The 26853-nt window shown below is 38.6% G+C and overlaps 1 long non-coding RNA gene across 1 annotated transcript in view; it reads right to left on the bottom strand.

Moving 5' to 3' along the window:
• Positions 1 to 3927: 3927 nt before the first annotated feature.
• Positions 3928 to 26853, bottom strand: part of LOC119874211 — a 52418-nt gene continuing 29492 nt past the window's right edge. Inside the window, exons 2-3 of the long non-coding RNA XR_005367976.1 lie at positions 5228 to 5514; positions 3928 to 4393 (exon numbers count right to left, since the gene is read on the bottom strand). This is a non-coding gene — a long non-coding RNA (uncharacterized LOC119874211). The remainder of the gene's footprint in view (positions 4394 to 5227; positions 5515 to 26853) is intronic.

Here is a 26853-nt window from a genome sequence, read left to right as displayed (position 1 = left end):
ATTGTCAAAAGCAAGGCAGGGCTGGGTCCTACCAGGGCCTGTATTTATAAATGATAGCTAAGAAAGGTTATATTGAAATAGACACTTAGATATTAAAATTTTTGAAACTTATATAGCATTAAATTATTTATAATCTAAAGTTTTTAGAATGTAAGAGGCTTCCTTGTCATAGATGCATTTAATCCCCCTGTCATGTCAGTACCATGCCTCACCCACACCTCTACAATGCCTGTTGTCCTCACATCTAGAACTTGTCAGGGTTGACCTTTGCAGCTTTCAGCCCTGGTCAGGGAGGGATATTTTCCTGGTGCATGTGGTGGGGGAAGGGATGTCTGACTGCTACTAATACAGACTTTCAATTCTTCTGTTTTCAGCACTACTTCACATTCTCGTCTCCAAAGATAACTGGTACCTTCAATTCTTGAGACTGCCCAGGGCTCTGCAGCATGAGTCAGCTCGTTTCTGGGTACTGTCTTCTCCCACTGCTGGCTCAGGTGTCAGCTTTCTTCAAACTGATGACTCAGTTACTAGTCCTCCATATTTTCCTTCTCTTTGCCCTTGAGCAAGTGTGCCTATTTACATTCCTTTACCATCATCTGAGTAGAATTTTAGGAGAGACAAATGTATGTTTTCAATCCATATTTCCAGATACTTCTTTATATCATTAAACGTTGTTAGACTGAAGCAGAACCAAGAACAATCTATAGGTCAGTATAAAATCGGGTGTATAGTCTTATTATAATAAGACTTACTGATAAGCTGCTAAGGCAGAAATTAGATGGTTTTTTTTTTCTTTTTAAAAAAGATTTTATTTATTTATTTAGTGGGGAGAGAGAGAGAGAACACAAGCAGGGGGTAGTGGCAGGTGGAGGGAGAGAGAGAGAAGCAGGCACCCCGAGGAGCAGGAAGCCCAATATGGGGCTCTATCCCAGGACCCTGGGGTCATGACCTGAGCTGAAGGCAGATGCTCAGTAACCAACTGAGCCACCCAAGTGCCCCGTTTTTTTTTTTTTTCTTAAGGAATATTAATTCTAGCAAATTATGCCAGAACTGGTTTCTAAAGACAATTTAATACTACCGCACCATGTATGTGCCATAATATACATAGTGCACACGTGTACATAAAATACACATATTATATACTGGGTATTGATTGAATCCAGTAGTTTGTTATACAAATTAGGGCAGAGTCATGTGATGAGTTCCAGGCTATTTGCGGGGGCAATGGTGTTACCTATCCATCCCATCCCACTCCCCACCTGATCTTCTATTTGTTCATTGATTGTCCTGTCAATCTGTGGTTATTTTAAGGAAAAGGGAATTTATTGAAAGGGTATCAGGGGCCCATAGACCCAAAGGGATGCTGAAATTCAGGCAAAGGAGTGGCGAGAACAAGGAAATTCAGAGGAATTGACACAGGAAGCAGGGAATACAGACCATCCCTCGGAAAGAATAGCCTGGTGGGAATGTTGCTGCTGACACCACCGCTGTATAAGATGGATCTTCAGAGTGCCTCCATGTGTGCTCTACAATCTGGGGATTCAAGGTCTGGGCTGTCCTTCACCCTACCTACGCCCCCACAAGGGGATGTTACCAAGTTGTTCACAACCACAGAAAACTGAACTCAACCTTGCCAGGACGTCCTGGTGTGTAGGGTCTGCCTCCTGGAGTCATCCAATCACTGATGAGGTGAGCTTACATCAAGCAGAAGACAGATCTGTAGCTTTGGCTTTCAGCTTCTAGAAAATGGGAAATAAGAGCCCAGAATTCTTGCCCTCAAGAATTCTCTGTGAAGAGATCAGGGTATTTTGGGAAGAGGACTCTGTATCAGACACTGTTAGGCCCTGCCTCACGTCTTCTCAGCCTTACTGATTTTTGCAGCCTTAGCTTTAGAAACTGTTGTGTGGGTTTCCAGTGGCTTCATACTGACAGCACTTGACCTTGAGCAGGCCCTGAATATCTTTGGCTGCCTGGCTGGGGCAGCTGTTCCAATACCATCGACACTGATCGGCATGCTCCCTGCACAGCTCTAAAGTCAGGGGAGCTTCGCCTCCTGGGGCTACCCTCAGCCAACACGTTAGAAACAAATATCTCTACCTGTCAAATCATTTGGTAGACAGTTCTGAAACTGTCCATTCCTCAGCAGGCCTTAGTGGGATCAAGCCTCAGTTGCCCACAGTAGTGAATAACTTGATAATATATCCTTAGAACAGTTTTTTCTTCTTCCCTGCTTTATATTTTCTGGGCCCTTACTCATGCTCCCTGCAATCACATGCTAAATAAACCTACTGCACATAGGTCTTTGTTTCAGGCTCTGCTCTGGTGGGAACTTAGGCTAAGACAGAGCAAATACTACAGAATCAAAATAAAGTTGGCTTCAGGGATTATGTCCATGAAAGCAGCAAGCAGCATTTTTCCTATTTGCTCTAATTTTAAAAAGAAAAAAAATCACAGTGTATCTAAGGTGTCAGTAACTGCTATTTCACCTTAGAGTTCTCTTGCATGGGCAGACTTTGCAAGTACAGTTCAATCCTCCTAAGTACAGGTCAGATCTTTCCAAAACCCCAGTGTTTTACTAGGTGTCTAGGATCTGACATCTCTTGGGTTCACAGGCATCCGGAGGTGCCATGGTGGGTGGGCAGGGTCATCCATGGGATAATCAGAAAGAACCCCAGAAAATCATGTCTTTCCAAATGTCCCTCCTACTGTAAACTTATTGGGTCTGGCACAGATGTCTGCAAAGTGACGTTCTCTTAGGGAATGCAAGCACAATCAAACGGTGTTTTAGTCACACCTATGTGTGTGGCAGGCAGCTTCAACAACCCTCCGCATGTTCTGTGCTCTCTTATCACAAACCTCAATGACTCATTAAATCTGGAGCCTAAATCAAAAGCGACCAAAATAGTCAAATCCCTTTCTCTAAAGGGCATGGAAGGCTCAGTCTTTGAACTCTCCCAGAGGGCAAGAAATAATTGCATTCCATCCCTCTAATTCAGCAAAGAAAGTGTAGAGAAAGAATAGGATAGAAAATTTTCACGGTTAGAGTGATTAAATATTTAAATTTGACCATGAGTATTCCATGGTTCCTTTTTCTTTTTTCTTTTTTTCATGGTTCCTTTTTCTCCCCAGGCATTGTGCCCTTCCCAGTTCAGATACTCACCATCTTCCACCTGGACTTGTCCAGAATCTTTGTCTCTACTCTACAGACATTATCTTTTAACATAAAATCTGACCAAGTCATTGTGCAGTGTAGAAACCCCAGAATGGTTCTTGATAGTCCTATAATAAGCTTATATTCAACAGCATGATACTTGTGGTAGGCAAAATGATGCCTCTCCTCCCCTACCCACCCCCAGGCATCCCTCCAAAGGCATCCACAGCCTCATCTCCTGAATCTATGATATGGTTTGGTAATATTGTTCATAAACTGGAAAGGACTTCAGGGCAATGTAATAATCATAACAGAGTTTCATATAATGAAGTTAACTAATTTCTTTAGTGAATATTTTAAGCAATTAAAAATCTTCTCAGATTTTAACAAGTCAATCTGAGCGATAGGTTTTGTATAGACATTATGAACAGATATAAGCTCATAACATCAAACATCAGGTTATATTATCTAGACACAGATGTTAAGGAACATATCTTGGGCAAAAGTTTCCAAATCTCTGAATTAAAAATCAGAACTCTAACTTATGAACTTATGAACTTACGAACTTATGAAACTTATGAACTTATGAACTTATGAAAACACAACCCAGAAGAAATTTGGGGGCTTCCATAGTGTTATCTCATCCAAGGGAGGCACACTTAGTGACAGGCATCTGTAGAAATCTGACCCTTTTGGAATTTACAGGAAGAGAAAGAAACATTAAACAATGGCAAATCCATCTCCAGCCTTACAATCCTGAGAACCGAGGTTGGCCGTATTTTTCACAATAATTTTATTTGCATTTTTACAGATGAAGGAAATGGTCTTCCAGGAGGCTGAGCAACTTAACTGCAGGTCCCAGAGCTGGTAAACAACTGTGATGGGATTTGAGGTGCGGGTGGTGGTCTCAACTGTGAGGGTGTGCTGCCTCCGAGGCAAGGCATCTATCACCTGCTGCTACCTCCAAACAGGATCCTTCTAGCTGACCTCCTCAGCAGGATGGCTTCTAAAAACCACAATGATCACAATGAGGAGGTAAGAGTTGGACTGGGCTAACCAGATCATAGCAGGTATGAACACTCCTGACTCTATTGTTGGCTGAGGCTATTCCAGGCTGCGAAGGTCTGGCTGAAAGGTCTAGAAGCTTCCGGTCTCTCAGGAATGTCTCTCTGCCTCCAATGCTGACTTTAGAATTGGAGGTTTCTGCCCCCAGATAAAAAGGTGGTGCGTGTAATGCTCTTCCTATTAGAAATAAAAGATTCTAGATTTCATTCTCCATGGCATGTTTACTCCATAATATTAGATTTAATTATTTGAATTTAATTTGTTGATAGATTGAAACTTAATTTCAAACAGAATGAATTTTAGTAATGAGGATCCAATTTACTGAAATTTCTTTTTTCTTGAAGAGAGAGCCCATGCATGAGACTGGGTAGGGAGGATGGGGCGAGGGAGAGAGAAAATCCCAAGCAAGCTCCAGGCCCAGCCTGACACAGGGGTCAATCTCACCACCCGGAGATCATGACCTGAGCTGAAACAGAGTCAGGCACTTAACCAACTGAGCCACCCAGGGGCCCCTGAAATTCTTAATAACAATAGTTTCCTCATAAGATGAAACAGGAAAGTGTTACCTTTGAGAAATGCCCCACCTTGATCAGGTTCTTGACCTAACCCCCATTTCTGGTTTTCTCTTTACAGTTAGTATTAACAGTGGAACTGAGACCTTTTGAATCCACAGGTGGGTGTGGACACTGCTGTGCCCTCTCCTCCCATGACCCGTGAGGAGTTGGAGATAATGCTGTCACGAAACTCTGTATAACAAATATGCTTTTCACTCTGCCTTTCCTGAAGATTTTGCTTTGTGTCAGGGTCTACTTATGGGAAAACCCAAACAAAAATAAAGGCAAAGTGATAACTCTCCCATGGGTTTAAATCCATGTCCTCTCTGAGGGCTGGCTTTTGACATTGAGAGATCACACTATGTTCCTAGGATTACACTCATTGTTTCTAGTTTAAAAGTCCTTCTGAAAAAAAAAAAAAAAAAAAAAAAAAAAAAGTCCTTCTGCATAGACTTACCCCAAGTCCTGGGCACCGGGATGGCCATGCTCAGCAGTTGCACACTAGCTAATGTCTCTAGGTCCGGGCTCTGGAGTCAGATATAGCTTCAGGGACGCTCAGGAAGTCCAGGCTTGGAAAGACCAGCACACTTTGCTCCAAAAGCACCTACTCCATGAAGCTTTTCCTTGTCTTTTCATTCTAAGTGGGAATAACTCACCGCCTCCTTTGTGCCTCTCCCACCCTGGATACACTTCTGGCCAGGCATCAAGCATATGTTATAATCATTTGTTCCCATCTCTATGCTCCTGGAAGGAAAAGATCATGCATTTTTCATTATTGTGTTCCCACTACCCAACAAGATTCCAGAAACCTGTATTATGGGGGCACTTAATAAATATCTGGTTGTTGAATAAATGGATTTCCTATGATCCATTTCCAGGATCTCCAGGAGTAAGTTATTGTGAATGATGGGTCTGCATAACAGCATCCACGCATCATGCTCACCAGAGATAGTGAAGGTCGGGCAGGTGATTGTGCCCAGTTCTACTGGCAGTCCATTTAGAACAGTCTGAGGCATGGGGCACCTGGGTGGCTCAGTCATTTAAGTGTCTGACTCTTGGCTTCCGCTCAGGTCATAATCTCAGGGTTATGAAATCGAGCCCTGCAAGGGGCCCCGCTCATTGGGAAGTCTGCTTGAGAGTCTCTCTCTTCCTCTCCACCTGTCCCTCCCCTTCTCCCCCAAATGCTCTCTCTCTCTCTCTCTCTGTCTCTCAAAGAGATAGATGGATAATTTTAAAAAAACCCACTCTGAGGCAGGAGGTGAAATGGGACTGAGCCTGATAGCTTCTTCCTCATCTGGCCTTTTGAGCTATTTTCTGGAGGTAGAAACCAAGCTGCATACAGCTGCACAGGCCTGTGGCCATATATACTAGCTCTTATACTAGAAACAGAGAGCCTGACCCCTAGGTCTGGCCAGTGGCAACCTCCTCCACTGCTACAGGCATTTAGCCACCAGTTCAGCAGAGGACAGGCTGCAAAATGGTGACTCAACCCTCTTCTCCCATGGCTTGAGCCATGAATAGCTCTGCTCCTCTTCTCTGATTTCAGAATGAGCATGGGGGAAGGCCGTCAGCCGTCATTTGTAGCTTTTCCAGGAATCCTGTCCTGTCATTTCTGAGGCATGGAGAATGGGGTCTCTTAGAGCACTTTATTGTGCCCTTGGCTCTTCTAACTAGTTAGCGAGAACTGTGTTCTCAGCTGTAGGACGGAAGCTTCTTCTCTGAGAAAGATACATAATGGAAAATTATATCCGTATTTTACATTTGGTTAGAGGGACGACACATAGGAAAGGCCAGAGTCTCTTACTCACAAGGAGCATAAAAATATATGCTCAGGGTATGCATAAATAAAGAAATGATGAAATTAACTGCGCTACTTCAGAACAAAGTTTTTTCACCTAGTCACGAAAATCTGTCAGTATCAAAAAGGAAACAGATCTATGACATGTTTTTTTGTCTTTTTAAGATTTTATTTATTTATTAGAGAGAAAGAGAGAGAGTGAGAGAGAGAAGAAGCAGGGGGAGGGGCACAGGGAGAGTGAGAATCAGCTCCCTGCTGAGCAGAGAACCGCTGCCAACATGTCATAGAAGCCAGCTAGATCCCAGGATTCGATCCCAGGACCCTGGGATCATGACCTAGCCAAGGCAGATGCTCAACCAACTAAGCCATCCAGGTACCCCCTATGATATACTTTTAAAGTGAAAAAACAAATGAGGGCAGCCCCAGTGGCATAGCGGTTTAGCGCCAACTTCAGCCCGGGCTGTGATCCTGGGGACCCGGGATCGAGTCCCATATCGGGATCCCGGTATGGAGCCTGCTTCTCCCTCTGCCTGTGTTTCTGCCTCTCTCTTCTCTCTCTCTCTCTGTGTGTCTCTATGAATAAATAAATTTAAAAGAAAAAACAAATGATGCAATTTATGTTAAAAAAAATCCCATACATGTATATGTATAATGATGTATTTTGTGAAAACAAATGTCTGTAAGACATGTAAAAAGTGTATCTGGTGGGTAGAAGGTAATTTTCATATTTTATTTTCATAATTGTTGAAATTTTTATAACAGGTATCTTTTTTGTTTAAAAACAAAAAAAATGAAAAAAATAAATTAACAGAAAAAAGAGAATCGGTTAAAGAAAATGAACATTTTTCAAAGAAAATTTCAAAGAAATTTTCACTTACCAAAAATTTTAAATGTATATTTTAACTAATATTAAAGAAAAGGAAGCCGAAGCAACAACAGAGTACTATTTCTGGCACATCAAACTGGAAACTAATTTTTTTTTTATTCATGAGGGACAGAGAGAGAGGCAGAGACATAGGCAGAGGGAGAAGGAGGCTCCCCTGGGGGAGCCTGATGTGGGACTTAATCCAGGAACTCTGGGATCATGCCTTGAGCCAAAGGCCGACTCTCAACCGCTGAGCCACCCAAACATCCCTGGAAACTAATTTTTTTTAACACTATAAAGAAGTCTCGATGAGAATATAGTGAGAGATACAGGCATATTTTTTCCCCTGGTGGTGGGAGTTTATGTAATTTACATTGGCACCCTCATTCAGAACAACAAAGGCAAAATATATTTGAAGCTTCAAAAAGTTTCACTTTTCTATTTTACTCACCAATTGCAATTCTAGAACATATTGAAAGAAAATAATTTATGTATCAAAAAATTTATGTTGAAAACTACTTACAAATTCATAACAGAAATTATAAACAATCTATTCAATAATACAGAAATTAAGGGATAATATCATTCAGTCATTTAAAATCTTATGCTCAAAGAATATTTAATGACATGTTAAAATCTCATTTTATAATTCAGTGAAATTGGGAAGGAAAACTGTCTAAGGTATGAAACCAGCTCTGTAGGGAATCAAATACCTAGGTGTGCAAACATATTCACACAAACATAGACAGGAGATGAGACAAATAGACCAAAACATTAACATTTATGAGAGCCGGGGTTGCAATTATAGGTAATTTTACTTCTTTATCATTTTCTGCACTTTCTACTTTTTCAGCAATGTTCTGATTTTCTACTTATCAGGAAAACCAATGAAGTTAAACTAAAATAATATGAAAAGTAAAAGGGGAAAAAACTGTAGTTCTTTTTGACTAGCAGCAAATGGATACACTAATTAACTGTGTTTCTATGGTGTACTACTCTTAGTGAAATATGTTTTAGAGCATAGAAGATTTTTTAAAAAGTCAGTAATGTCTACCCGAAATTTTCCATTAGCTTTTAATATAGAATATCTTGAGTTTGGGTTTTTTGTTTTTGAATTTGGAATTGCATAGCTAATAAACCTATAACTGTTTTTGAAAGGTCAGTAAATATTCTTACAACATCTGGGGAATTCAAACAGAGTCAGCTGGGTTGTACCTGCAGTGGACAGCCAGTTATATATATATATATATATATAAAGATCTTGTTACAAGGAATCTGCTTTCATGGTTCAACTCCAACTCTGATTAAGCTCTGCACCAAAGCGGGATTTAAAGCATCTGTATTTTGGATCCAGAGGATAAAAGAGCTCACTTTATCTCACCACACTCTCCAGGAAACAAATGCTCCAGATAGCAGGCCTGGCACCAGCAAATGCTCTCTGGTTGTTTTCACTAATGCTTTGTCTTTACATAAATGTTACTTTTGCTGGGAGTTTTTGCTTTTGTTATTTAATATGAGGATAGAAGATTCTTGGGGGAGGGGGGCTTTTTTAAAAACACCTTAAAAAGTGTTTCTTAAAAACATAACTTTGTATACTTCATATGGGTGATTTATACAGTCACCACCCTTGATGAGAAAATTCCTGCCAGTTTCCTCATCTTTCCTTGGAAGGCTCAGATCATAGGAGAAAAGGTATCCAAGTGAATCTCACTATTTTCTGTCCAAAATTGTTCTATCTATATTGAAACACATTTAAGAAAGAAATCACAACCAAACTCATTTGGAAAAGAGGCAATCTAGTCCAGATTTGGTAAACATTTATACTTTGCACTTCCTTTAAAGTAAACAGAAAGCTCTGGTGTTGGCTGGAGATCTGCTTCTGCTTGCTAATAAAAACACCCCACACTGTCCAGGTGGTATGTGACAGGCAAGTGTTACTCACACAAGTACCTGGGAAAATACAGTGCTCCCACATAGTATGTCCAGCAAGCTTTGTCCATTAATATGATTTGTCAATATCCTTTAAAGTTATCAACATTAAACCTTTGGTGTCTCTAACTAGTCCCTGTGTATATTTGACTCTCTTTGCTGATTTACAATGCCATGCCATACATCGCTCTAATAGCATCTCGTAGAGAGTAAAAGATTATTCAGTATTTGAGGTAAGGTATACTAGAACTTAAAATTCCTTTCCATTTGGCTCAATCTCCATGGGACTTTAGGCATCTTTTACCATGGAGGGGCTGGGGAGCTCTTCGTAGAAACTATGATATCAAAGGCATTTTGTAGGAACTCTCTTCACTCTGTGCGCTCTTTCTCTTTATTTCCAAATTATGTAACCAATGGCAGGCTAATCTAAAGAGGAGGCAAAGCAGTGGACCAAGATACATGCAAAGTCTTACCAGATGCCAATGCCATGTGGCATGCCCATGACAAGCCTGTTGCTCATCCATATATGCACAGACATTCTTCTCATGGGCTATCGAGTTGGTCAGTCCATTGGTTAAAAGAGTACTGGCTCCAGGGCATGTGTTCTTTATTCACTTGTCCTATTCCAAAGCTCTTTGAACATCCCGAGTGATCAGAAGCTCTTTGAAATACAGTCTGGATTCTGTTCCTATTGGGTTATGTAAGTCTAACTACTTCATCTTTTATATCCTGACCTCAATGTTCTAGTTAATCAAATAAAATGGCATTTTGTGAAAGAAATTAGATCTTGGTGCAATTATGACAGGCTACTTCTTTTTTTAATAATGAGAAACAAAATGGAAATGAAAACTGCCAATAGCCTACAGAGGCTCCCCAAAATCTCCTTTGTGGAAGCTCACTGCCTTGAGCAACACATTTAACAACCGGCTCAGCAACCCAGTTGTGTGTGCCTTGTCCTCTGCAACCCACCTGCCATAGGGGTGAGTCGCTTCCAACATGCCTTGATGGAAATTGTGCTGTCTGTTGAAGGTTTTTGTAACGCAGGAGGTCCAGATACTCTGATGGGTAGCCCAAGCCCATCATTTTTCAGGCTTATTTCCCTTATATCCAAAGGGTGAAAATCTAATTGAACTTGATTCTCTCATGACTTTGGACAATATATTTCATCTTAATTTTAAAGCCTCAGTTTACTCATCTGTAAAACACCTGTCAGATCTCTGTTAAGAGTTAAACAAGATACGATATTTATTTATTTGTTTTAAAGATCTTGTTTATTTATTTTAGAGAGAGAGAGAGAGCAGAGGGGGAAGGGCAGAGAGAGAGGCAGAGAGAGAATCTTAAGCAGATGCCATGTGGAGTGCAAAGCCTGAGGTGGGCCTTGATATCATGACCCAAGCCAAAACCAAGAGTCAGACACTCAGCCGACTGAGCCACCCAGGCACCCCTAGATAAGATATTTAAAATGCTATCACAAAAACCAACAAGCACATGAAAAGATGCTCAACATTATTAGGCAGTAGGCAGATACAAATCAAAACCACAGAGAGATAATACCTCATACCACCTACAAAGGCTGGAACCAAAAAAAAAAAAATTGAAAATAACAAATGTTGGTGAGGATGGGGAGAAATTAGAACCCTCATACCTTTCTGGTGACAATATAAAATGGAAACTGTGACAAATAGTGTAGCAGTTCCTCAGCAAGTCAAGTATAGTTAAATCATATGACCCAGTAATGCCACTCCTGGGTATATACCCAAAAGAATTGAAAACAGATGCCCCTCAAAAAACTTGAACATAAATATTTAGAGAAGCACTATTCCCAATAACTAAAACACAGAAACAATCCAAATGTCAATCAACTGATAAATGGACAGACAAAATGTGGTATATCCATAAAATGGGAAATTAGTAAGCCATAAAGAGGAGTAAAGTACAGATACATGCTACCCCATGGATGAAACCTTGAAAATATTATGCAAAATAAAACAAAGTGGATCCAACAAGCAATAAATTATATGAATCAATTTATATGAAGTATCCAGAATAGGCAAATCCATAGAGATAAAAAGCAGATTAATAGTTGCCAGGGATTGATAGGAGGGAAGAATGGGGAGTGTCATGGGTATAGGGTTTCCTTTTGAGATTTTTTTTTCTTTTGAGATGTTTAAAATGTTCTAGAACTAGATAGTGGTGATGATTGCATAACACTATGAATATATGAATATACTAAATGTCACTGATGGTAAATTTTATGTTACATGTGGTATTTTGCTACAATAAAATATTTTGATAATGATTCAGCTATTACTAAATAATTTTGGCATTTTTATGTATTCTCAGAACAATATTACCTGATAATTATTATCTAACAATATTGTGCATTGTGTTTTCTATTAGTAGCATCATTATCTAATTGTTATAATTTTAATCTTCAACTAAACTACATGCTCCATCATATCAGGACAGGACCTCATTACCTTCTACCAAGATATTCCTGCATACAGACAGAACTTCCTGTAAGAATTGATTTCAGAGACACTGAAAATCTTATCTGTCCCTACATTTTTACCCCAGCCTACTGTGAACTGTGAAATTCCATATAAGAAAGACTCCTTTGTGTAAGGCACTATATTTCTACCATTGGAATAATAAACTGGAAGAGTTAATACAGATCAGAAAATTTAACACCTCAGCATGAAAATAAGCCAGTCACCAAAAAAGAATCTGAAGAAATCGGACTTTGCACAGGAGATTTGGTGGGGGCTGACTACTGAGGTGACAGCTTTGCCTGTTAAGGTAAACTTCAGTGATTGGCTCTGAATCACCAGGTCAGTGGGAGACAATAATACTCTGGAGGAGGACTGCTGAAATGGAGGTGAGAAATTTGAAAGGCAAATTTCAACTAGGTGAGATTTTACCAAGCTCTTGTGTTGTACCCAAAGCCATTATGTCTATCCCAATACAATAGGCATTCAAAATGACAATCAAGGTACTTTTCTTTTAAATGAAGAAATGAGTGAAAAATGATGTCTGGAATAGATTTTAAAAGGCCCTTTTCTTCCTCTTCTTTTATCATGAGTTATAACTTAAATAATAATAATAATAATTAACATTTATATGGCTTATAACAGGCGAAACAATTTATATGATTATTTTACTCATATAAATACTCATGCCCTTAATCCTATGAGAGTTACTATTATTACCCCAATTCAGAGAAAAAAGGAAATTGAAACTTCTAAAGGATAAGCAACTCCCCCAAGTCATAGCCTAGGGCAGCCAGCTTTCAATGCATCCCAAATCTCCACTCTAACCATTACACTTCCCTGTTCAAACACCCTCTGTCACTCTCTGTGATGTTTTCCACGCTGTGGAAACATCAGCGTGGGCTAATTAAATCTAAGAAAATGAGTCAGAGCCAACAACAGCAAAGAGCAATCATGAACACTGTGGGGTGTAGAGACAGTTTGATAATTTCCCTCTCCGCCCCTCCCACTCACCCCAGCTTCTCACGTTAAGCCTGGGGGCTTTAATTGCTATTATCAAAGCAAGATCATGGGAGCCCCTATGAAAGCATATCAAGTGCTCATTCCAGTTTAAGTTGGTGTTTTTGTGTGTGTGGAAAACAAAACTAAACAAAAAACCCCCCAAAGACATATTGAAATAATGGATAAAATTTACAACACTTATTAATTATTAGGTAATATTTGTTGCAAGTACTATGTTTAGCTTGTGTGGAATATCGATAGCTTGTTTTATTTCTTTTATTGTGTTTTGACATGTCTACAGAATGACCTTTCGTGAGTTACAGTAACATAGCCACTCCATCATCTATATTTACTCAATGATTTAAGATCGCTTTAGGATCAGCAACTTCAGACAATGCGAAATCTGAGTTGAGTATTTCCTAGCTTCTGCACTCACTTTTGTATAAATTGGGCCACTTCTCCTTACACCTATGCAAATTTATCACATTTATATACTTTCAAAGCAGCTAAAAAGAAGACTTGAGATCCAAAGTTTTGAGTAGACCATCAAAAAACCAAACAATCTGGTGACATTTGGAATGTTTCACTTTCCACTGCTCTATTGAGGCCATGTGTACAAATTATTCTACATATGCATCATTTGGGAATACATACATAGATGGAGTCTAGTTAGCAATATCTTTTTCTTTGTCTATGTTTCATTCTCTCCAATGGCTTAAAATCAGTACAGCCATTATTTTCCTGATCTATAGAATTTTTCTTTCATAGCTGAAGAATTTGCTAGACTATAGCTTTTCATCCAATTAATCGTAAAAGGTTTATCTCTTCCAAGCTGTGTTACTCTTCAGAGGCAACAAGCAAGGACTGTATCATAGTTTAAATCCAAGAGTGATGTAACCAGGAGCATCTGTCCCTTTCTTACTTGAGCAGAGGGATGGAGCGACTGGGTCCACATTACAAACCTAACCATGCACATGTGGTAACGTGTTACTCCAAACACCTGATGGTCCTCCACTACTCCCCCCCCACCACAACCCCCTCACCACACACACAGACCCACATGCTGGCAAATGGCAAAATCAATGCAACCAGATGGGTGGTGACCTGAAAGTTGCTGAGACCATATGAAGCAATCAGAGATTTTACTTGCTGGAGATGTTAATTACTTTGTGCTCAGATAAATACTATAATGCTCAGGAAAGGGACTATTATTTGGAGTTGACTACTTTTTTAGAGCATGGGCTGTTGTCAGGAGGCTGCTCTGGTTGGTTGCTTTAGGATCTACACTCTCAACAAGGCTTCCTGAAAAGATAATTAAAGGACTCCCAGCTCAGCTAAGCACATAATGTTTATATCAGGCAGAGAGCAACAAAAAAACTTCTCAAAATTTGTATTTTGGCTTCTGAGCTTCTGCAGGAATCCATATAAAGTGTGTTAAATTTATGTGTCTAGTAGCTCACACTGTGCTTGTTAAACCTTTCTTACTTTCAAAATAGGTGTCTGCTTAGGACTCTGAAATGGATCAAAACAAAGGCAGAAGGTGAAGGCTTAGGGAATGCCCTGAACAGCAGTTAAGAAGTCTACAATCAAACAATTAACCTGCTGTGTGGCTGCTATGTTTTCAAGACTGTACTGTGTACCCTGGGGAATAAAGACATTATTTCTATAGGAGACTATAGTAGAGAATAAAAATACAAAATAGGGGCAGACACTAACCAAGATGCCTACTCATGAGGCATTTCTTTCTTTTTTCCCAGCAGAACTCCAGCAGTTTGCCCTGCCCCAAGTGATGAATTATTTAAGCCAATTATGGCATCCCTTTTCTCCTTTCCCAGAACACTTTTTTTTCTTTTTTCTTTTCTTCTTTCTTTCTTTCTTTCTTTCTTTCTTTCTTTCTTTCTTTCTTTCTTCTTTCTTTTTTTTTTTTTTTTTGGCTAATTCTCTACCTAGGGATGACACACTTTCCATTGGTACTTTCTTCTACCTTTCACTCATGAAGAGATGAAATGCCTGGAGCTACAGCAGCCATTTTGTAATAGTGAAGCAAAAAGTATATAGATGGAAATCCAATAGTCTGAGGATAATGAAACCAAAGGGTTTTTTGACTTGTTGATGAAACTTTGGAAGCACACAATAAATATCTCTAGAGTTCAACCTTCCATTAACAAGGTCTTCCATGACACATAACCGAAGGCTTTCTAAACTGATGCAATATATATTCATAAACTATCAATAAAAAAATAGTAAGTTCTAAAATCTATGATTTGGAGGACTAGCACAAGGATAAACAAGACAGAAATATTTATTGAAATTTTCCTGTTGTGTCAGGCATTCTGCTTGATGTTATTTGACATATACTTTGGAAAAGCACAACAGAAACTACTTATGCCATAGTGAAGGAGGTAGAACTTGAGCTAGGCTCTGAAAGTGGTTAGAATTGAGACAGGTAGAAGGTAAGGAGATCCTTCTAGAAAGGGAGAGCAGCATAAACAAAGGTGAGGTGGTATGAAAGGTTATGACTTCCATAGAAGAAAGTAAGTGGGTCATGCTGGAAGAAGGAGAGGTAGAGCATTGGGTACAAAGAGACATCAGGTTGAGTAGAAGGGGCTGGATTATTGAAGGTCATGATAGAAGAGTTCGGGCGTGATCATCAGGTGATTTGGGAAACACGGAAGGCCATAGGAAGTACCATGAAGAAAATGATTACAAAACCAAATGCAGGTTGGAATGGAAGTGATAGTCTGAAGATACATGGATCAATCAAAAACCTGTTATGAAATACTAATATTAATATAACACTATAATAACAATAGCCGATTATTTAGCATCTATTATGTGCCAACTCTGTTCTGAGTGTTCTACATTCAATCTTCAAATGACTCTATGAGATAGGTATGAATACTTTTACAGATGTAGATCTGAGGCACTGAGAGTTTTCCAACTTGCCAAAGATAACACAAGTAAGACAAAACAGTAATAAAGTAATTAAATAATAATATGGGTATTAGGGCTTAGATTAGGGTGGTGTATCAGAGAAAAGAAAGAAGCCAGTCTAGTAGGCTCGCTTATCTCAGCAATTCCCTTCCTGTCCCTGAATTCATTAATCGCAGTTTATAAAGGGTCCTTTGCCTTATTTCCAGTTGCTTCTATTTTTTTTTAATTGTTTTTTCCAGTTGCTTCTAGAACTCCTTCTGGACTTTGTCTCTCAAACCTGCTTACATCTTGCAGGTTCTACACAACAACACCTTCCCTGTGTTTCTCATTGCTGTTCTCAGTCCTCTCCATTGACTTGCCACCTTGACCTCTCATTGATTCATGGAACTTGAACCACAAGTGCTCTGTGCTTTGATCACACAGTCATGGCTAACCCCCTTCTCATTCCCATGCCCAATCTACGTTAGCTCTCAGGACCCTGGGCCTCCAACTTGGCCTGTAGAAAGAGCAGACAGAGTGAATACATTGCACTAGCTACATTCCTAGTGCTACATGTACGCAGCAGCTTCTGCAATGTACAAAGCAGATACAGAACATTTCTACCACCACAAATAATTCTATTGATGGTTCTGTTCTGTAGATTCAGGAGATTATATTTTTATAGGATAAAAACATGCTACATTTTCTACCTGCAGATCTACATAATGCCAGAATAACCTCATACTGTTGTTCTTTTTCTCCTGGCATTAATTAAGATTTCCACCTAAGTGGCTTATTATTAGAAATGGTTAAGGTAATTTGCCACTATTCCCAGATGTTTCTGGTAATTGTGAATGTCTATAAAGTTGATATTATCTTTTAATAATTTTTTATTCATATTTAAGGATCTGAATTCCCTATGTACTCCTTGAGTCACAAGTTCCACTTTAGTATAAAAGAAGGAGTGTTCACTATGAAATCAAGATTTGGTCCTCAACGTTTTCTCTGAATTGAATGTCAAAGCATTTTATAGGAATAGCATGCTTGAGTATAAATAAATGAAATACAATCTCTTTTGTAAGTACATACCTTAGAGCCATTGTCTATCAAACTAGAGATGAAGAGACTTGTGTATAGATCAAATTAGCAAGAGTATTAAATGAATAATTGAAACAGTGTCAACTAAATAACCAAACACAGTAAATAAATAAACCCTAAATTGGCAGGATTTTCTTGGCAATCCTAAATCCAATCAATGTTTGCTGAGTATCAGTATTCCTGATGCAATTAAAACACAGTATTATGCATACGCTGTACTCTACATAATATATATATATTTTTTAGAAATGTATGGTTTTCTACCAAAGATGACTTAGTGTAATATTTGGATTATGCAAACTTTTAAATATGCAATTTTGATCATTCTGTTGTATTTTATTTTTCCATTGTAATCATAATCATATGTTTATATACTATAGACCTTTATGATGTTTCTCTCCGAAGATATAAAGGAAAAATGCATACACACACACACACACACACACACACACACACACACACACCCTGGAGTTATAGTTGAGAAGAAAACCTCCTAACAAATTCACTTACTATATAACAGCATCTTTCATACTTCACACTGCATAAACCAGAAAAAAGTGTCAATATTTCTGCTATTTTCAGAACTCGATGAGTATTATCAAGCGGTGGCTATGGGAAGACATTTTCCAGCCTTCTTTTATCTCCTTATATCTCAGGATGCTCAAAAAGGAGTTTCATGCTCACTTTTCTGTTTAAAAATCACCCAGTATTTCCTGTGAGTCATGAGTCAGAAGAGTAATGTGATTTCATTGTATGGCTGAGTAAACACAGAAATCTGATTTCAGGCTAGGGACAAATTTCAATGTGAAAATATAAATCACATAGTTGATCCTTTTTTTTTCTCTTTTAAGCGATCCTGTCAGGCATCCGACAAGAGGGTGAAAATCACACTTTACTTGAGCACGTGTTTTCCCACTTTTATTACCTTTTCTTGTTAAAACATGACATTTCTTTCTTGAATGTTTTTTTCCCAACCTGGAAAATGCTTTTAATTAATTTTTCAAAGTTAAATAGTTTTGATTATTAGTGTTTGGATAATGAATGAGGATGTTTCAGGGCAAAACATCAGAGTATATTCTAAGGAAAAGTTGAATATGGGAAGAACTGGGGCAAACTGTAAGACACACAAATAAATCCATTTTTGTATTTACATGGGCATACAACCAAGAAACAGATGAACAAAAATGGTACAAGGCAGGTAGGAATGTTCTTTGCATCTTCTAATCCCATGAGTTTATCTCATTTCTTCATGTCTTTCATTCCTAAAAAAGAGGCTACAAGTCATAACTTATAGCCTGCATGAAGTGACACTACCAAGAAGAAAAAACATCTATCTGGTCATTTGGCCATTTGGCCAATTTGGGAAGCTTTATGTGACAGAAAGGAAAGAATCAGACAAATTAGAGGGTGGGTGAGAATGGAAAAATATGTACACTTTAGAGGAGAGTGGTTGAGCTGGAGCAGATTTCCTACTCAGAATCCTGCCACCTCCTTGACCGTGGGGAATCAGTTCTGGCTCTAGATGAACCATGAACTCAGTTTCTGACCAAGGATAAGCCACTTGATCTCCCTCTGGACTACAAACCTCCTTGCCTCAAAAATTGAAGTTCTGGAGGCACACAGAATGTTAGGGTTTCATGAATAGAAGAAGTAAGAAGGGTGACCATAAGGCCCAGCAGTAACTATCATTTTACTCCTGGTACTGGGAGGGAGAAAGTCTTGCTAGAGGACAGCTCGATACCCAAGATCCGTCATATACACTCGGTAGATTTGGCTTCTTGCACATGTCTTCTTTCCCACTAACTCATACTCTATGATTTCATGCAAGACATTGTGTGTTTGATCATCAGAGCAGCTTGACATAGGGAGCTTGGATCTTCTCACTGGGCATTTGCTTCAATGGAGCCCTTACACAAACCAACATGATGGGGTCTGTAGGGTAAGTTGATCTTTTATTTTGTTATTTCAAAAAGTAAGTGCTATGTAGATATAAAGATTTATAGACAAACTAATGTCCTTTAGAGTGAAAAGCAGAATGGAGGAAAGGTGGCACAGGTGCTAGTGCTGCACACTGGCTAGACTTCCAGTGGCCAACACCTGCACCAAGGACTTGCTATAGGAGACCACTCTGCCTCATGTAAGCGGGCCTAACAAAGGGCAGAGATGTTGTCCTTCATCAGAGCAGTGCTCATTCAATGACTGATGGAAGTTGGTATGTAAATGTCCCAGCTCCTTCATCCTTCTGGGATGCATGGTCAGGATTTCCCTGGTGGGATTAGGTTCCATTCATACCTAGTAATGGTTGCCTCCTGCATTGGCTGCTTCCTTCCCTGTCTCACTTCCCAACTCTTCTCTGGTCATGACTTTCTCCTCCCCAACTATTTGCACTTAAATTCTTATCTTATGATCTGCTCCTGTGGGAGGCCAAACTGAGATTTGGAGGTTATTGTAAATTTGGCTTATAATATACTAGTTTTATTTAAAAGCAAATTTTTAAAAGATTTTATTTATTTATTCTTGAGAGACACACAGATAGAAAAGCAGAGACATAGGCAGAGGGAGAATCAGGCTCCATGCAGGGAGCCTGATGTGGAACTCGATCCCAGGACTCCGGGATCACACCCTGAGCCAAAGTCAGACGCTCAACCGCTGAGCCACGCAGGCATCCCTAAAAGTAAATCTTTTAAAGATAACTTGTGTCAGATGTTCCTAAGCACTTTACAGATAGGAAGCTTATAAAGCCTTTCAAAACTTTCTGAATTGAGATGCTAAATGAAATTTCTATACTTGAATTTCTGGCAATAGTAGGATATAGATGTTTCAAATGCTTTATTTCTTTTTTTTTTGTTTTGTTTTTTAATAGTTGACACAAATGTTACCTTAGTTTCAGGTGTACAACATAGTGATTACACAACTCTATACATTATGCTGTGCTCACTACAAGTGTAGCTACTGCCTTCCCTTTTTTCTTTTAAATGAGTTAAATTTAAACATGGATAAATCTATAATTATATTAAGGTTTTTAACTTGATTATAAAAGTGTATACAATCTGAGACCATTTGAGAGACAAAAAGCAGGATACAATAGTACTGCCTTACTCGTGGTTTCAGATACCCAAGGTCAATCGCCATCTGGAAAAAGATAATCTCCCTGACTCATCATCAGAAGGCCAATAGTAGCCTAACACTATGTCATAACCCATGCGTCACTCGCCTACCTCCACCTCATCACTTGGGTATTTTATCATGTCACATCATCACAAGAAGCGTGACTACAGTACAATAAGATATTTTGAGAGAGAGACCTCATTTACATAACTTTTATTACAGTATATTGTTATAACTATTCTATTTATTACTAGTTATTATTGTTAATCCCTTACTGTGCCTGACTTATGAATTAAAGGCATATATGTATAGGAAAAAACATAGCATATATAGGATTCAGTACTAACCACAATTTCAGGCATCCAGTTGGGGTCTTAGAACATAAGTACCACAAATAAGGGGGAACTGCTGTATATTTTAGGATATTATTTTACATTGACTCTCAGTTATAGTTTATTTATGCATCAGTTTCTCTTATTAAAACTGAAATAATTAGGGACACCTGGGTGGGTGGCTCAGTCAGTTAAGTGGGCAACTCTTTATTGGCTCAGGTCATGATTTCAGGGTCCTGGGATCAGCAGTGCCAAGCTTCGTGCTTAGCAGGGAGTCTGCTTAAGGATTCTCTCTCTCTCTCTCTCACTCTACCCCTCCCCCAACTCACTCGCACATGAAATGCTCTCTCTCAAATAAATAAATAAATCTTAAAAAATACCTAAAGTAATTATAATGGCTTGCTTTCTTTTAAAGAATATCCAGACTTTATTTATTTATTTATTTATTTTTAGAGACAGAGAAAGAGTGTGCATCCAAGCAGGGAGTGGGGAAGAGGGAGAGAATCTCAAGGAGACTCCATGCTGAGCCCAATGCAGGGCTCAATTTCACAACCCTGAGATCATGATCTGAGCCAAAATCAAGAGTAGGTTATTCAACCATCTGATCCTCCAAGTAACCCATAATGGTTCACTTTTACTGAATTTTAAGTTTTACTGGTGTTTTAATAATACAACTATAATTCATATTATTCTGTTTTTATTATAACAATGGCGTGACATACATTAAAATGTGCTGTAGTATAACAGCATATGATAATAATAAAGAGATTCTTTTCATTAAGACATGAAACAAGTATAATCTTGGGAAAATTACTTAACCTTTCTATGCCTTAGTTTCCTTATCTGAGATATCAGGATATGGGTCTGGGTTATGAGATGTCAGCCTCCAGTTTTTTTCAGGAGCATTTTTCTTGCTCAAGCTGGGTTATCCCCTGAGAAAATATGAACAACCACAGACCATTATGCGTCTGTTAGGGTGTGACTATTTTCTGTGGGTAAATCGGAGCGTTTCAATCCTTTCACTTTTTGCCCACCATTGATTACAGATTTAACCAAGCAATGAAAGACAATCATACTATTGAAACACAACAAGCAGTCTTCCTGAAACGAGACACTGTGTCTCCACAACAGGAGGTTGGTAATGATGAGGGAAGAGAATAGTTAATTTAGTCATCTTCCCCCTACATCTTCTTGTCTTGTAGTTTGGCAGTGACATGGCAACTGGATAATCACCATCAGACCTCCCCCGGCCTCCCCCTCCTCCTCTACCCTTGCAGCTTTGCCATTGTTTCAGACTTTATTAGTCATTATATAATGTGTTGCTTTTTCAAGTTGTATCCCTTTTGTGAGTCATCAATTGACTTCATTTGTGTAATTTTTTAATCTTCTGATTCTTTGGATGGCAGATGGTAGTGTTTGACAGATTTTCTCATCTTAATGAAGGACCAAACAATTGGAGTACTGTGCATGTGTCAACATATTCATAAATCTTAGTGGTTTTTCCCCATGTTTCAAGGATTCCTGGAAATGTAATAGGTATTATGCTTATAAAGTCTATTTAGGCAAACAAGGTTGAACATAATCTATTCCCTTGCAGATGTATAGGATTTTCTCAATGTTTAAAAATTCCTTTAATTATTTAATCTACACATATTTACTGACTAACCATTTTTTAAAGATTTATTTATTTATTTGAGAGAAAGCAAGAGAGATCACAGAGAGAGAGGCAGAGAGGGGCAGAGAGAGAAGCAGACTCCCTATTGAGCAGGGAGCCCAACAAGGGGCTCAATCCCAGGACCCTGAGATCATGACTGGAGCTGAAGGTGGATGCTTGACCAACTGAGCCACCCAACTGCCCCCTGAGTATACATTATTTAATAATCACTGTCTGGGAATTCAAAAAGGAAGGAGGAAGGGCAAACATTTCTAGCCCTTTGTAAGCATTTGATCTTCTGGGAGATAACACATGATAGAGATCAATATATATAATAATTAATAATTAAGTAATTATTAATACTTAACTAAGTAATAATAATTAAATAAATAAGTAATTTAGGTATAGGCATCCTACATTAACTAAATCCTTTCCCCCACTGGTCAATATATAATAATTAATAATTAAGTAATTATTAATACTTAACTAAGTAATAATTAAATAAATAAGTAAGTAATTTAGGTATAGGCATCCTACATTAACTAAATCCTTTCCCCCACTGAGGCTTGAATTCAAATATTAAAGGGTTTCTTACCTTCCCTCAGCTTGTAGGTTGATGTGTGAGACCTCCATAAAGAAATAATTTCTAAAAACTCTGTTTCTGGGGATCCCTGGGTGGCTCAGCAGTTTAGCACCTGCCTTTGGCCCAGGGCATGATCCTGGGGTCCCGGCATCGAGTCCCACATTGGGCTCCCAGCATGGAGCCGGCTTCTCTCTCTGCCTGTGTCTCTGCCTCTCTCTCTCTCTCTCATGAATAAATAATAAAAAATAAATAAAATCTTAAAAAAAATTAAAAAATGAAAATAAAAACTCTGTTTCTGGCACTGAATCCCTAGGGTGTGTCAGAAGTACATTGTTTCTCCCACATTACCTTCACACTTTTCCAAAAATACAGATTAGAAGTGGAGTAGAAATTCAGAGAAGAGTGATATAGTTGAGTTCTAGAAGATCTTTGGTCAATTTCTCTCACATGTCCCTAACCACAGACTATTTTTCCTCACCACTGGGAAAGGAATGGAATTAGTTGATTGTAATGGTTCTTTATTGCAGGGAAATCTGAGGCTCTTTCCAGGAAGATAAATTTCACAAACTATAACAAATGGAAAAGCAGCTTCTCTTGGCTGTTTTATTATCACTTTCAAAGAAGAGAGGGGCCTACCCAGTGAACCTTCCTCATATGAGGACATGGAATTATGTTTGTAGCACAGTGGCCTATCATTTTGTCACCTAAGAGGTAGGAAAGATAGCGAGAATACCACTTCTTATGAAGCAATAACCTGGATGTGCATATAACTTTATTTACTCACCCCCAAAAATAGAGGTCAAATATGCTTGGGCATTTGGGGGAAAAGCTCACCAACAGAGTACCCAAACTTGTATTGGTAACATCAAAATGCCATATAAATATTGTTCTCAGTAGAGAATAAATAAAGGGATGGCAGAGAAATTGACTAACCTGAAGCTCTCTTAGGAGTCCTTAAACTGTCTCATTGTTTAACTTAGAAGAACCAAAATTAGGGGCACCTGGGTGGCTCAGTCAGTTAAGTGTCTGACATAGTTTCTGCTCAGGTCATGGTCTAATGAACCATTGTGGGATCAAGCCCAACATCAGGCTCTGCACTCAGTGCAGAGTCTGCTTCAGATTCTTTCTCCCTCTCCCTCCTGCTCTTTCTCTCAAATGAATAAATAAAATCTTTTGTTTTTTTAAGAACCAAAATCAGACCCAGTTCAGAGAAATATTTTGCCATGTGGATGATCTGTGTTAATGGGAAAGTTCAGGGAAGACTTTGTGGAAGATGTGGGTCATGAGCTCCTCTCTGAAAGATAGATAACATTTGGCTATTCAGAGTATACTATTGGGGGTTAGGTTCAAAGTTTATAGATGGAGGGCAGTGAGGATTTATACTGAGAGATAGATAAGAGGATATTTTCAGTGAATCATTTTAGAGATAGCCTGATATGTAAAATGTGGCAAAAAAAAGTCTTGTCAAAAATTACTCCAAAATTTATATCCTTGAGACCAATATGGCGTCAGTTTAGGAAGGGTGAGGTTGAGATGGGTTTTGAATATTTAATTTCAATGTCTCTATGTAACTTTGAAAAGACCTATCCTTGGGGTGGGTGGAAAAAGTGAAACTGTAACATACCAAAAAGGTAAGATGGGACTTAGAGATTTAGAAATCACTCTTGTAGAGGTTCCAGCTGGAGTCAGGAGAGCCAAGAGGGTTTTCTCCGGAGTTTACATAGAGATGAGTATCGAAGGCAGATAGCTGGACTCTAGGGATCCATATAATGTGGAGGGTGAGAGAAGACAAGCCAGAACAGTGCAGGAAACAAAGACTGAATGGCTGAATAAACAGGGAAGGGAGGAGTCACCAAAAATACAAAGGAAGGGGGTATTTCAAGGAACATGTGATTGATAGCCTAAAATGTTACAAGAGCAAGTCAGAAGAGAATAAGGGAAAAGCTATGGAATATTGTCACATTCAAGAGAGCAATTTCGATGTAGGGATAGAACTCTCTGTGTCAGATCATAGGAAGATGAAGCAATGAAGGAGACAAAGACAGAGGTGACCAGAGCATGAGCAGGAAAGGGAGAGAAAAAGAAGAAAATAGATGAAAAGTAGAGTTGAATTTTAGGTGAAGGTAATGAAGTTTAAGCTTCAGGACCCCTCACCTTCATGGGCTCCTTCTAAGGCCCTGGGAGGAGTCTTAGCAATGCGCCCCTATGATCATTTGTTTTATAAATTTTGCAAGAGTAAGATGTTTTGACTGCAAGTGGCTAGATGACCATTTCCTTTCCACTTTAATTTCACCTCCACAGTATGAGATGCAATTGAGGGGAAGTTGAATTGGAGATACATTTAGTTTAGATTTGTTGAAATCACAGGGTACGAAGTCACATCTGGGTACAGTTAAATTGTTGCCAGTCAACTAGGTTTAAGAATAGCTTCCATAAATAGCTTCTGTCCACTCTACCAAACATCACAACATGATGACGATCAGTAAAAAATTGGTCAAATGTTGCCAGTTTAAAGGGTATTTAAAATTTGTCACAGAGAAAAATTGAAATCCCCCCAAATCTTGCAACTTATATATGAAAGAATCTTGATGAAAATTTTCCTAAAATTGACAATAATTCTAAAATTTACCATGCCATTGTCAATAATGAGTATGGTCTCAAAAAAACTTCCATAGACTAAATAGAATATAAAAAAACAAAGGTCTATCAACAATGCTAAAAAAAAAAACAAACGAATTATTTTTCTTCCCTCAATATACAAAAATGCTATTACAAAATTATGGTCATATAAGGAAGCAATCAAAGAGTATGATGTTTGATCTGGATTTTTAGATCAGCTTTTTTTTTTTAAGACTTTTATTTTTTATTTATGAGAGACACAGAGAGATAGAGAGAGGCAGAGACACAGGCAGAGGAAGAAGCAGGCTCCATGCAGGGAGCCCGATGTGAGACTCAATCCTGGGACTCTAGGATCATGCCCTGAGCCAAAGGCAGACTCTTAATGGCTGAGCCACCAGGGCGTCCCTAGATCAGCTTTTTAGAAATTTGAAATATGTTATGATTTATTTTTCTCCTTTTAAATAGACATTTTATTTATTTATTTATTTATTTATTTATTTATTTATTTATTTATTTATTTTACATTTACTTTTAAAACTAATTTTGTATTCTTAAGTCTCACACGACCTAAAACCACAATACACTCAGGATGTGCCCAGGTTTTATTGTTTTATTGTTTTGAGGGAATTTGAGGCAAAACAACAGCAGTTTGCACATCTACTCACTAAGCGCATTTCTACTCACAGCAGCGCATTTCCTGATTTCATCCTCCTCACAACCATCCAAATGAAATAGTTCCATTTCTACTGTCTAAATGATAGAGGCGAGGCTCAGTCTCTGAGGTCATTCTGCTAGGAAGTAGTAGAACTAGGTTTCAGAGCCCAAGGCTTTCCTATTATACTACATGGTAAACTGGAAATGTGGATGAGAATGAGATTGGGATTTTAAACACAAAGTATACCAATAAAATGTAGAGTTGTGGGGTAATGGCTATTTGTAGAAAAACTTTTGAGATTTTTTTCCTACTTCTTTTACTAACTGATAATTCCCTTGCAAATATACAGGTTCCTAACGCCACCTCAAAAGCAACAGCACATGCCTGTAATGTTGAAACATTCAATATTTCTGGCCACACACCATATTGCAGTTTATTTTCGGGTCTGTAGGGAAATATAACACCGTTGCATTTGATAAAAGTGAAGGTATGAATTGCTATTAAGAAACCTCAGAAAAGGAGGCAATAAATGTACTAACACAGTTTTAAGAATTATGTCAAAACTGGAAAACTGGTTGCATATCTTTCATAAAGCAAATATTTTGTCCATAGTCAATATGAAGTGCACTAATTTGGACTCCCTGGCTTGTTTCCACTTTTACTCAGTAGGCATCTGTCAATTCTCTGTGGCAAGATGTCCACTGGCTGACTCCCAGGTCCTTATGTAACAGGAAGAAAACAGCTCAAGCAAATGCATGCACTTTACAAATGAGAATTTCTGTTTTGGATAATATATTCCCTCCAAGGTCTTCCATTATAATTAAATGCTTCCGCTTCTACAATGCTGCTGTTAGTAGTTCATACATTTAATATTAGAATATTTCATGACAGTGGAGGTAATTAGCTTTTGGGATAGTTTAGCATTTATAGAAAAGACAGCTTAAAAATCTGTGCTTAAATTTTATTGGGTTAACCAAGTCAAATGTCACCCAGGATGCCATAGTGTGACAGCTCTAACCATGCTTTTATTTCTAAAGT

This window comes from Canis lupus, chromosome 12 (genome assembly GCF_011100685.1).
Source record: "Canis lupus familiaris isolate Mischka breed German Shepherd chromosome 12, alternate assembly UU_Cfam_GSD_1.0, whole genome shotgun sequence".
NCBI lineage: Eukaryota > Metazoa > Chordata > Mammalia > Carnivora > Canidae > Canis > Canis lupus.
Note: the sequence above shows the minus strand (reverse complement) of the source record. Positions and strands in the feature narration are given on the sequence as shown.